Source organism: Haematobia irritans, chromosome 4 (genome assembly GCF_050003625.1).
Source record: "Haematobia irritans isolate KBUSLIRL chromosome 4, ASM5000362v1, whole genome shotgun sequence".
Lineage (NCBI taxonomy): Eukaryota > Metazoa > Arthropoda > Insecta > Diptera > Muscidae > Haematobia > Haematobia irritans.
Window position 1 is genome coordinate 90,640,713 of NC_134400.1, and position 14,184 is coordinate 90,654,896.

The 14,184-nt window shown below is 30.9% G+C and overlaps 1 protein-coding gene across 20 annotated transcripts in view; it reads left to right on the plus strand.

The window, feature by feature from the left end:
• The window catches only part of Shab (potassium voltage-gated channel shaker cognate b), a 559,117-nt gene that overhangs the window by 183,738 nt on the left and 361,195 nt on the right, over positions 1–14,184 (plus strand). For 16 of the 20 annotated variants that reach the window (XR_012722069.1, XM_075307720.1, XM_075307730.1 and 13 more), the window contains one exon: positions 5,380–5,423. The gene's annotated coding sequence lies outside the window, so the exon portion shown is untranslated. Of the gene's footprint in view, positions 1–5,379; positions 5,428–14,184 lie in introns of all 20 variants that reach the window. The other 4 variants (XM_075307721.1, XM_075307725.1, XM_075307724.1 and 1 more) reach the window with 1 other exon arrangement.

Here is a 14,184-nt window from a genome sequence, read left to right on the forward strand (position 1 = left end):
AACCAACAAAACAACCGAATGAATGAATGCATGAGCGAATGAATGAATAATAAACGAAATAATTTGTCAACAACATGGCATTATCTTTGTGAATACGATCTAATGTGTATGTACGTGAGTGTGTATGGGTGTAATTTCTAATACAACACCCATATGCTAGGATCTATACCAGGCTCAACAATGTATGGTTCCACTACGAGTATGAGTGATATAAATTATCATACGCCCCAGTGGATCTAAATGCGTTGCAAAGTGGTGGTGTGTTTATGCGAAACAAAAAGTGGCATGATTTGTAGATATAAACAATTCAGAATTAAAATTTTCAATATAAATTCATGTCATAGAAAGAAGTTAAGAAGCAAATATAGATTATGTTAGATAATCGGAAGAGGCCTGAAAATGTGTATAATTTATACAATAGATAACGCATATAAGAAAGTTGGAAAAAAACTGTTTGCTTATATGCAAACTAGCCAAACTATCGCACCCTCCAAAAAAAAACTAAAAAACTAAAAAAGCCAAAAAACGCAAATTTTTTTTATTGAAATATAAGAAATTGAAAGCTCTAGCGAAAAAAAAAAACCCAAATTGGGTCAGTATAGAACCCTATTGGTTCTGGAAGAAATTGGTTCAAATTTAGATATAAACGACAATTATATCTTTCGCCCGATTTACTTTCATACACACAAAGAAAATTTCATTAAAATTGAGCCAAGGAAAATTTTTCATTGATACAACGAAACATTTTCATTAAGACAATGAAAACGTCCATTAATAGTACGAAAGGTTTCGTTGACTAACAGAAAATTCGTTATAATAACGAAAAATGTAGTAATATCAATGAATTTGTTTCATTGGCTCAATTTTAATGATAATTTCCCAGCAAAAAAAGCGTCGCCAAAAAAGTAATGAAAATGTTCTGTTTGGATCCGGAAGTGGTGCAAAATTGACGCAGAAGCGATGAATTTAACATTGGCTTGTCATAGGATGGAAGTCCTCCATTTCAACACCCGTTGCACTGAATTTGCATCACTTCTTTAAGTGTGATTCGAATTCAATGTTTTGGATGTAAATAAAAAAATTCTATGATATTTTGTCAAATAAATCATTTCTATATTTTTTTATAAGTTTTAATGGATTCTAACGCTTGTCGGAAACGTTTGACCTCAAATATTTTCAAAAATTCACAATTTTTTCAGATTGGATTTAGCATTTTTTTTTGACAAAACTTAAAAGATTTGTACCATTTTATGAATTCTTACTCTGTTTTTAAGCTATTTGAAATAAAAAAAAGTTAAAATTTCCCATAAAAAGTATGAAAAAATCCAGATACAAAAAATTGAATTAAAATAACTTCCTGGGTAGTTTAAATATAGAACATCATTGGGAGTGCATTTTCTGGAAGTGCTTTTAAAGTTGTGCCTTTGGAAGAACTTCCAAATTTTTTTGCTGGGTTCATTAATATAACGAAACTTTTTCTACCAGTGTATTCCAACAGAGGTCACAGTTTTACTCCTCTTTACGTGAACTTTTGCACAGGGAGAAGAATGAACATTATTTGACATTATATCGCTGTAGATTTAAATATTTCCCATATTTTATTATTATTATTTTTTTCTAATTTGAAAGACTTCACATGTTATCAAAAAATTGGGTTACAGAATGGCGCACAGTGGTTCCAATTTTTTTTTTTTAATCATTCTGAAACTCTTGAACGGTTAAAGATATAAATATAATTTTGCAAACTTTAAACAAAATGGGGTCAACATTTTCAACCTAGAAGGTCCTTTTTTGGCGGATCTTTGACATCTTTCCTTAACTGCATTCCTTACAAAATTCGACGCATTACGCAGAATTGTGTACATATGTGCCATATATTAAAAGTTGTAGACTTTGGAATTTCAAAAAAAAAAAAAAAAATACCGAATTTGGACTAATCTCTCAGTTGTAATATTTTTTTCTTGACTTATCCAAATATTGTTTTCTTGTTTGTTACAGAAGACCAAATAAATGTTCATTTTATTAAAAAAAAGGATAAAAAATATTTTTTCTTAAATTTTTGGATTTTTATTTCTACGCAAATTTCACGTCGGTACACTTTTCAAATATTAATTTCCTTTATTTTATTTATCTCAACTCTGTTCCACACACAATAAAATTCAAAAAAATTTAAATTTATTGTGAAAACAAAATTTTTATTATTTTTATTATATATCACCTCAAACAAATTTCTGGTGAAGTGAAAGTATAGTCCATTTCTAGAAAATCATTTTTGGATATACTTTAAAACTAATGGCTCAGAAAGAGCTTCCCAATTTTTTTGGTGGGATTGAAAAAAAAAAAATAAATATTTTTAACTTACATTTATGTTTTTAATATGATTAAAAAATTAATTGTATAAGCTTAGTTTTTAATTGATTCCGTTTTAAGATCGAGGATATAATAAATTCTCGTTTCATATGTAAATCTATCTTCACATGACTATTGCAATTTTAAACGATCAGGAAATATCCGTCTGTCTGTAGTTATCATGATATTGCTTCCAATAATGCAGCTATCACATGTAAAACATAGACATAAATTCTGTTTCAATATGATTTATAAACGGTTGGGAATCTTCACACATTTCTAGAACATATAAATAGTTTTTCTTATAGTTGAGGCTTCAAGGTCATGAGCAAGCGATTACTGCAATAACGATTAACCGAATTGACATCCTAGTAACAATCATCCAACAGAAATATTCGGTTTGACCGACTTGTGAACTTCAATATTTCATACTTTCGTAGGCTATAATACACGAACAATAATGATTAGTGAAATAAATACGCACACACATATTTAGACACACACACTAGGATGCAAATATAAACAAAGACAAAAATAAACAATAAATTAATTTACTATTGAAAATAATCATGTTGCACGAGGGTCCGATAATGGGCAAATAATTTCCTATTATCATAAGCGAAAAATCAACAAAACGCCGCATGTTGCCATTCCAAATCCGAAAATTCATTCAACCATAGACGAAGACCTATCTCCTTGGAAATTATCGGCTTCATTTTGCTGAAATAAATTGGTATCCAGAGACAAGTGGTTGTGAGCATGGTTAGATGAATATCAGAAAACTATAAACATGTATTCCCACCACATTCGATTGTCTTTGTTTGTTTTCAATAATCAACAGAGGCATAGAGAGTGAGAAATAAGCCAGAGAGAAGTGAGGGAGAGAAAGCTCGAAAAAAACTCTAGTGATAGGAGCTCTACTATGAGAATTACATAAAACGAGGACCACAATGAATAAATATTAGTTTTCCCAAAGGGCTTTAACTCTCTCTCTCTCATTACACACATACACCATTTGAATGGGAATTAATTTACCCAGAGGCTAAATGGTAACTGAAACCCAAGTGGAGGGATATGGCGCTATGCCTTTTATAGCATTGAAAGCCATTTAAGTAAAAGCACAAACAAAAACAATAAGTATACGAGGGTTGTCATTTATATTTCAGTATAAGAGAAAGGAAATATTGATTAACGAAAACTGCTGCTTGGATAATCCTTGATGTAGCTTCATCGCCAAAAATGAAATTAAGCTCATCGTTGCACTGTTATTGAGTTAATCTTTTAAACACAAGAACCCTATAAAAAATATAAATTAAATTCATCGCAGTTGCCTTTGTTATAATATTATTTATGTTTTTCCCATGAATTATCATTCATCATAAAACATATTCAAACATTCTTGAGTCTCAGCGAACGATAATTATGATCTCTACAAAGAGCCCAAAATAATTTACTAAAATTTGAAGAAAATTTTACCAAACAAAAAATAGTATTTTTCAAAATTTTATTTCTATAGAAAATTGCGCCAAAATTTTATTTCTATAGAAAATTTTGTCAACATTGTATTTCTATAGAAAATTTAGTCAAAATTTTATTTCTATAGAAAATTTAGTCAAAATTTTATTTCTATAGAACAATTGGTCATTTATTTATTTCTATAGAAAATTTTGTCAAAATTTTATTTCTGTAGAAAACCTTGGCAGCATTTTATTTCTATAGAAAATTTAGTCAAAATTTTATTTCTATAGAAAATTTAGTCAAAATTTTATTTCTATAGAACAATTGGTCAAAAATTTATTTCTATAGAAAATTTTGTCAAAATTTTATTTCTATAGAAAATGTTGTCAAATTTTTATTTCTGTAGAAAACCTTGGCAGCATTTTATTTCTATAGAAAATTTTGTCAAAATTTTATTTCTATCGAAAATTTAGCCAAATTTTTATTTCTATAGAAAATTTAGTCAAAATTTTATTTCTATAGAAAATGTTGTCAAAATTTTATATCTGTAGAAAATATTGTCAACATTTTATTTCTATTGAAAATTTTGTTTAAATTTATTTCTATAAACAATTTGGTCAAAATTTTATTTCTATACAAAATTTTGTCAAAATTTATTTCTATAGAAAATTTTGTTAAAATTTTATTTTTATAGAAAATTTAGTCAAAATTTTATTTCTATAGAAGATTTTGTCAAATTTTTATTTCTATAGAAAATTTAGTCATAATTTTAGTTCTATAGAAAATGTTGTCAAATTTTTATTTCTATAGAAAATTTTGTCAAAATTTTAGTTCTATAGAAAATGTTGTCAAATTTTTATTTCTGTAGAAAATCTTGGCAACATTTTATTTCTATAGAAAATTTTGTTTAAATTTATTTCTATAAACAATTTGGTCAAAATTTTATTTCTATAGAAAATTTAGTCAAAATTTTATTTCTATTGAAAATTTTGTTTAAATTTATTTCTATAGAAAATTTAGTCAAAATTTTATTTGTTTAGAAAATGTTGTCAAAATTTTATTTCCATTCAAAATTTTGTCAAAATTTATTTCTATAGAAAATTTTGCCAAAATTTATTTCTACAGAAGAATTGGCCAAAAATTGATTTCTGATTTTGTTAAAATTTTATTTTTATAGAAAATTTGTGAAGTACCTCTTAGTTGGAGAGGAATAATTTGCAAAATCTACCAAAACATCAAGAAGTCTACCAATCTATCAATTTTATAATATATTATTTAATATTATTTAATTATCCTCATATGTAAATATAAAGAAAAACATTATGTGTTTAAATTTAGTATATGAAGTCGATAGCAATTTATGGCTTTTTTGAAAACAATGTGTATAAGAACTATATAAATATATAAATGCCTACTATTACTCACACCCTTCGCCACCCACTTGTTCTCTATGTCATGAACAATACTTTCTAAAATAAACATTAAGACACGTTTCCTGTCATGATATTGACTTACATATGGGTTACAATTTATATTCAATTTCATTCATTGCCGTTTGTTTTTTATTTTCAGATTCGAAGGATACCGTGAGCTGAAAATCATCAGACATCATTGTGGTAGGTAAGCAATATTGCGTCATAACAGCATCAAAAACACACTGAAGCATCAAGAACACACTGAAGTGCATATAAAATCAAATGAAGTACATCACGCGAAGAATTATTTTAGTAATTTAGTGTCATTCAGGTGCATTTTAAAACGAGCAGTTCCTCTATCCTATTTTGATTAAAAACAATTAATCAGGCCCAAAGTTCAGGCAGACCTAAGCTCAAATACTCACCGTACTGTGACGCATTCCCTTCGTATAAAGTATGGTAAATATCGGGGCTGAAGTAATTTGTAGATATGTACTTATTGACTTTGTTATTGTCCTCCGATTTAAATAGGACGGAATTTTTAACATTGAATTTTAGATTGTAGGATGCTTTATTATTTAATGTCCAGAAGGAAATTTTCGTCTAAGCATACAAATACGAGTATATCCCTATTCACATGATTTGATCATTAATGTTTTATTTTAATGTAGTGGAAAAATCACTGGGTCTACGTAGAGGCCAAATTCATTGCCAAATACAATGAAAATTGCGACTTCTATGCCATCAAGATGTCATCGAAGGAGATCGGTTCGCAATATTCGCCATTAAGATCTCACCAAATTGACCCAATTGCCAATCTGAGTGAGGTATTTCCAAAACATACGAAGATTCAATATCTCAGTTAATTTTAAGATTATTTCTTTACAGCAAAAATTATTGTCTGTAGATTAAGGAAAATTCGTATTGCTTCAAAGACATACGACTTTAACGGAGAAAGCGAAATTTCAAAGATTGGTGTCTTAAATCCAACAAAAAATATTAAAGCAACGATTATAAATTTTATTTGAATAAAATTTCCTTTACTGTAAGGAAAACGTACTATGTACATTTTAGCCATAAATGACCTTATTCGCGTGAGCGAGTGTGTTGCCCATAGTGATTGATGGTGATTTGATTAAACATCTACACTCAACAAAATTTTTAAGTAATATTAAATCCTAATTTTAATTTTATTGATCATAGATTTAAAGCTGCATAGGTCCCGAAAATTGTTTATATTTTAAAGAAGCCAAAATCCTTAAAGAAAGTTCAAAACCTTTGGATTCAAGTCTGTAGGAGAATTTTGTACGCAATCTATGGTGTAGGGTACATAAGATTCGGACTGGCCAAACTTTCGGCCGTAAATACTTGTTTTATTCATTTTTATATTCTCATAATATTAAAATTTTATTTTAGTTACATATATATGGCATGGTCCTGTGTTTAACTTAGTTCTAACATTTTGCTGGTGCTGTTCGGAAGCTCAAACTGAAACAGGTCCTTAAAATAATGTCCACGATTGGTTCATGAGGAGTTGTGTCCAGGACGTGTCCTTTGAAATGAAGCCAAGGGGTGTCTTAAATGACAAACACACAAATATACTTGAATCCAAAGATTTTGACCTTCCCTTAACCCTTTCACTACCGATGTCCACTACAGAGGACATTCGAAAACGACTCCAAACTAGAGGTGTGCACGTGAGTAATAGTTCACTCACGCACACTCACGACTGAAAAATCATACTCACGCACGATAATTTTTGGTAGGACTCACGCTCACGCACACTCATGAAAAGGAAATTTGTACTCACTCACGAAAAATATCGTGACTCAAATAAAATATCGTGGCTCACGAATAAATTTATGATTAATTTACCTTACTGAAGTGTCTGAAAACATGAGCATTATTAAAATCGAGAGTGTTATTAAACTCTTAACATCCCAGGTGTCACTAAAATCGTAATTGAATTTAACTCTTAAGCGTTTTATGTCGGTGATCAGGAATATTTTCGTGAGTGTAATTCGTTACTCACGCACACTCACGAAGATATTATTTTCGTGGCTCACGCTGTTGTCATGAACGTGACTCACGCACGAATCACGAAAATTTTCGTGAGTCACGACAATTTCGTGTCACGTGCACACCTCTACTCCAAAATATTTTTCCTATTGCTGGGCCCTAAAATGTATTTTCATAACATTTCGTGACAATATTTAAACAAAAAATACACAATTTTGAGACAATTTTTCTACTGTACGTCTCTAGTAAATCGATATTCATATAAACAACTATAGCCTATATTATATCAGATTCTTTTTTAATTTTTTTTTTCAACACTTCAACAGATATTACAGGCCAAATAGCGTTTAGTTTCGTATGACCAGGTGGTCACAAATCAATAATTAAGTTTTCAGAACAAACACATAAAGCTTTATAAATATTTGAGGTAGGCCTTCCAAATTGCAATATTTTTCTACTTGCTGTTAGTACAAGACAGAACAGAGGAAAAATGAAAGTTTTTAACATTAGGATTAATTCGGTAGTGAAAGGTTTAAGGATTTTGGAATTGATTCCGAGCTAAAGAGTCTATTTTTAGAGAGTAATCTGTCTTTAAATTCAGGCTCTATAAAACTAAAATTGGAATATGGATATAAAGGTTGATACGGTCAAAATTTGGTCAAGAGAAAACGCGTGTAAATCGGTGAAATCGTTTATTTAAAAAACTCAAACTAAACTTCTTTTTCAAGTTCAATTAGTATAAAATTCAGGAAAAATATTCAGTTAGGCTTTCGCTTTTCCAAATCCGAATTGTCGGGCCTCACGCGTGACACCTGCCATCAGATTTTGTACAGCCACCTTGTCCACCTTCTTCGCCGCCAGTTTGCCTTGAACTGCTGCTCGTCCGTAGCAGTTTTTTGGTCTTCTTTAGGTTCCGCTTGACAATAGCCCAGTATTTCTCAATTGGGCGGAGCTCTGGCGTGTTGGGAGGGTTCTTGTCCTTGGGAACCACCTGCACGTTGTTGGCGGCGTACCACTCCATGGACTTTTTACCGTAATGGCAAAATGCCAAATCCGGCCAAAACAGTACGGAACAACCGTGTTTCTTCAGGAAAGGCAGCAGACGTTTATTCAAACACTCTTTCACGTAAATTTCTTAGTTGACAGTCCCGGAAGCTATGAAAATGCTGCTTTTCAGGCCACAGGTACAGATGGCTTGCCAAACCAGATATTTCTTTGCGAACTTTGACAGTTTTATGTGCTTGAAAATATCTGCAACCTTTCCCCTTCCTTTTGCCGTATAAAACTCCTGTCCCGGAAGCTGCTTGTAGTCGGCTTTGACGTAGGTTTCGTCGTCCATTACCACGCAGTCAATCTTCGTCAGCATCGTCGTGTACAGCCTCCGGGATCGCGATTTGGCAGTCGTATTTTGTTTATCATCGCGATTTGGAGTCACTACCTTCTTGCAAGTCGATAGTCCGGCTCGTTTTTTGGCTCGATGCACGGTTGTAGACGATACACCCAGCTTATTTGCGGCATCTCGGAGAGAGAGGTTAGGGTTTCGCTTGACTCTACCGGCAACTCTCTTTGTCGTCTCAGCGGCACAACTGAAGAGTGAATTCCAAAATAATAGGAGCAACATTCTACACACACACACCTTCAAAATGAGGGTTGTTCAGGTTTTTTAAATGCAAAATTGAAAGAAATACGTCAAGTTTATATTGACCAAATTTTGACCGTATCACCTTTTAATCTATCGAAATTTCCTTTTTGTTTTTGCTATATTATTAACAAAGTTATTTATGTATAAAAAAATCAGCTTAAAAATGTAGCAAACAAGTCTTAGCCTATATTTGAAGTTTTTTTTTCTCTTTAATCCAAATTTTCAATATTTCAGTTAATTTAAAGATGATTTCTTTAAATCAAAAATGCGTTTCTTTATTTTAAGGAAAGTTTAGCTTACCTCAAACACAAGCGACTTCGCGAATTTTAAATATTCGTGTTCTAAGCATAAAGATTTTTTTTTTAAATTTTTAAATTTTTTTTTGTTTCAAAGAAATTTTGTCTTTAATATTGAGTGATATAAAATTGACGTTGCATAATCTTCCATATTATGTCAATGTTTTTTCAATTCTTTGGCCAGGTCCTGGGGCTTATCCATTTTTCGTAAAGTAAATACAACAAATTAACAAAGTTATTCATGTATAAATAAATCCCAGTTAAAAAATGCAAATTAGAACAGATACACACAAAAAATTTCACGAAAATGTTTCCAATTAAAATTTTAATTGAGTTTTAAAAAAATATTCAATTAAAAATTTAATTGATTCAACAAATTTTTTAATTGAAACAAAAATCAATCACAAAAATAATAGTATCAATTAATTATCAGGCTAACATGTAATATAATAAGCAACGATGAGCCCGTCGTAAAACTAGGAAAAACACGACTAATGTACGCGTTAGAATTGTTGTTGTATCCTGGAAACCAGTTTCTGTTAATTGGCATATGTTGTAGTTGACTGTAGAAACAATAAGCATTGTTCGACTGTTCACCACTTAGGTGAATTCTAACAAATTAGCTTTCTAAAAAATAAATTTCGTGTTGTTGCATTACTATGTAACAAAACGAAATAAAAATAAGATTAAGGGACTCGTAAGTTATATGAAAAGATGATGTACAGTGGGAGAAAAGATGATCAATTTGTAAGAGGAAATTTCCCAAATGTTTTCTCCATAAGGAGTTAGCATAAAGGGCCCAAAATTGAGTTATCTCTCCCAGCCAGATCTATACTAAAGGCTGTGGAAAGGTTCATTCGCCCGAACCGAAACATGTACAGTCCAGGCGTGTATAGATTGGTATCTGGCGTTTTCTTTTCAATGGCTCTATTAACCATGTTCCTTAATCTATATCTGTCCATAAAGCTCGAAAAATAATTGTATAATTAGAATTAATTTTTTACTTGATACTATCATTTCTGTGATTGAAGACATTTCAATTAAAAATTAATTGGATCAATTAATTTCGTGATTGAATCAGAAAACAATTTATTGTGTGTATTTCAAAGTAAAAAATGTTTTTTTTAATTAAAAAAAAAAGAAAAAAAAACGTTAAACCAATACACAAATCCTTAAAATATATTTCCATCAAAAGATTTTATATATCAGTTAATTTAAAAATTGATTCTTTAAATCAAACACGCGACTTCGACAGAGGAACACGAATTTTAAAGACTCGCGTCCTAACCATAAAGACATTTTTAAAACAAAAATTATAAACTTTCTTTCAATATATTTTTTTTTACTTCAAGAAATTTGACCTTAATATTGTGTAAATTACATGTCCTCAAATTTAGGTTGCATAATCTTTTGTATTAAGTCAATATTTTTTCTGTGTATGTTAAAGTGACCGGTCTCTTCCACAAATCCATACACACCAGGCACTAGTTCTGTACGGATCCTGGTACAGAACTAGGGTAGGGCAAATGTTCATCCAGAAACAAAATGTAGGTTTATATTAGAAATTTTTAACTAAAATATTTTATTAATTACAACATGATACTAGTAAGTAAGTAATTGTGATCAAATGAAGAATATTTATTGAAAATAATTAAGTTTTTGCTGTTATTTTTTAAAATGTCATATTTTGGAAGAAAAAATTGGAACTAAATATTGTTAAAATTTCTTCAGAATGAAGTTCAAGAGAGACACAATTTAAGAAAATATATTCATGTGAGAAACTTATGAACTCAAATCAAGGAAACTTCACTCATTTTCGGAAAATATGAACTATTTTCGTATTCAGTAAAATTGTGTACTTCATTTGTATACATTCTCTGATTTTAGTTCACGTCATTAAAGTAAGCAAAAAATAATTAAAATAAGACAAATTTTCCCACATTTGATAAAATTTAACAAAAATCCGTTACGATTTGGATTTTTTAAACGCTAATTTTAATTTTATAGAAAGTAGATTTAGTCCTTATCTTCATTTGTGGCTGGACATCACTACCAAAAAAACCTTAAGTGATGGCCAACATCTTTGGTGGTTCATCTAAACTCTTTTTTGGGTGTGCTGAGATACCGACCCCATCTAATATATTCATAAATAGAATATTATAGCGTATTTTCTTCTATGACTTCATACCCCATCTAAGTGGTTCTGGTTCTCTGATGCTGCTGTTAATGGGTGATGTTCACAATCTGCACATGAACGCTGGCGAACAATGACGTTATATTGGCTTCTAGCATCTGTCCGTCCTCCAATGATGCATTTATGCATTGAAATCTAGTGCAACTTTTTTGTTTGCTTTGGTCCGAGCGAAAAATAACGATGCAGTCATTTCACATAGCCATCCATGATGCATTCAGATGAAGAAGAAGGTCATTGGATTTGGGATTTCACTGTGGGCTCTTTGCACAAGATCTCTTGAAGCATTTTGTTGTCGTTGTTGTTGTTGTTATCTTGGGGGTAAAGTATGCACGTTTTGTAGCAAATGCTTGAGTTTCGACCGGCAATGTGGGCGTATGGTTGGCTCCGTTTTTGTTTTAGTTTTCATTTGGTTAGCTTTCCATTCCAAGTGGAAAGCAAATAGTTTTCCTTTGTTTTTCCACCTTCTGTTGCTTTAGTGATGGGGGTTAATGTTAGAAACTAAAAGAGAAGCACATCAAACTTTGATTTTGCTGACCAGTTCCGGATTAGTATCGCATCACGATGATGACGATGCGAGGAAAGGGATTTGATTGAAATTTCATTTTACATTGCGAATTATTGAAACGAGCATTTATGGAGAAGCACACAATTGGGGTACATATGGTTGGTCAACAATATTTCGGTATTGTTTTTTTGATTTTGTTGTTGTCTTGGATTCAGAGAAATATTCAAGCAGCTTGTACAAGTTTGCTGTACTCGGCATGACTATTCTGCATTTTGATGATTGCTTGATGAGGTATAGCACGCATGTGGGTGGTAGTCTAAATACTGAAAATAAGAGGTGTGTGTGTGACTAACAAACAAAAAATCGATTCACGAGTGAGACACTTTGCAAAGAATCGTCTGAATTGTGCGTGAGTGTGAGCATAAGCTATTATTTGTGAGTGAGTCAATTCATTCCAAGAGTCTCTTTGGTGTTTACGATATTACAGCATTTAAAATTTAAAAGCAACAAAATATTGCCTTTTATCGAGAAGTAGACGCGTGACACAAAAACAATGTCGTGAGATGGCCTAATTTTCGTTAGTGAGTGAAAAGGACCATCACACTCTCATTGGCTCTAATCAATCCAAGCACTCTTACGAACTAACTCATATTCTTAAGAGAACTCACTTTCACCATACAAATCACGCTAGGTTTCTTAATTGGAATAAAATTATAGTATATTAAATGTATTCTCTGGGGAATCTATCGAGTCAATTGGAGGAAGCTCCCATTGAAATTGGGTCTAAAATATGAAACATTCTACCATATTTCCCCTCTCTGGCGTACATATATATGGGAGCTATATCTAAATATGAACCGATTTTGACCAAATTTGACATGCATAGTTAGAATAATAATCCTGCTATTTAAGCCAAAAACGTAAATGGGAGAATAATTTTGGCCTTCGTGGTCATATGGGTGTAAATCGGGCGAAATATATATATATATATATATATATATATATATATATATATATATATATATATATATATATATATATATATATATATATTTAAATATATATATATAATATATATATATATATATATATATATATATATATATATATATATATATATATATATATATATATATATATATATATATATATATATATATATATATATATATATTTATATATATATATATATATATATATATATATATATATATATATATATATATATATATATATATATATATATATATATATATAATATATATATATGGGAGTTATATCTAAATTTGAACCGATCTCAACCAAATTTGGCACTCTTAATGATACTATTAAACGTACTCCTCGTGCAAAATTTGAAGCAAATCAGGGCTAAACTCTGGCATTTGAGGCCATATAAGTTCAAATCGAACGAAAGATATATATGGGAGCTATATCTAAATCTGAACCGATTTGGCTGATATTTTGCATATCTTACAAAAATAATTTGACAGCCCGAAATTTTGAGAAAATACGTTGATAAATACGTGAATTATGATCAGATCGGTGATACATATATATGACAGCTATATCTAAATCTGAACCGATTTTTTTCAAAATCAATAGCGATTGTCTTTGACCCAATGTAAAACTCTGTGCAAATTTCAGGACGATCGGACTTAAACTGCGAGCTGTACTTTGGACACAAAATTACATATACAGACAGACGGACTGATAGACAGACGGACATCGCTAAATCGACTCAGAACTTAATTCTAAGCCGATCGGTATACTAAACGATGGGTCTCCTTTTTTTCCTTCTTGGCGTTACACACAAATGCACAAACTTATTATAACCTGTACCACAGTAGTGGTGAAGGGTATAAATATGGGAAATATGAAGCGAGATAAATTTTAATGCACTTGTACAAAAGAGCATTTATGATTTACCAGACGATACTTAACATATGTATTCGAGATATAGGACAATTTGAGTAACATTTACAATTTTTGCTACTCAGCAGTGACGATTTTACAAGGATATTGGTTAGATCTTGCCAAGATATGTGGTCAAGTGTGGGTTGTGATATATTATTTGGTCAAGTCGGGCGACTTGGAGCCTTATTTAAAACTCAACCGTTCTGTGGAAAGTCTGGCATTACAGTGTGTAAGATATGACTAAGATATGGGGAAATCGTCACAGAATCGGGGATAAATATATATGACAGCTATATCAAATTTATTCCAATAGCGATTGTCTTTGTTTCAAAAAACGACCCTATGCCAAATTTGAGGGCGATCGGACTTAAACTACGACCTGTACTTTGCGC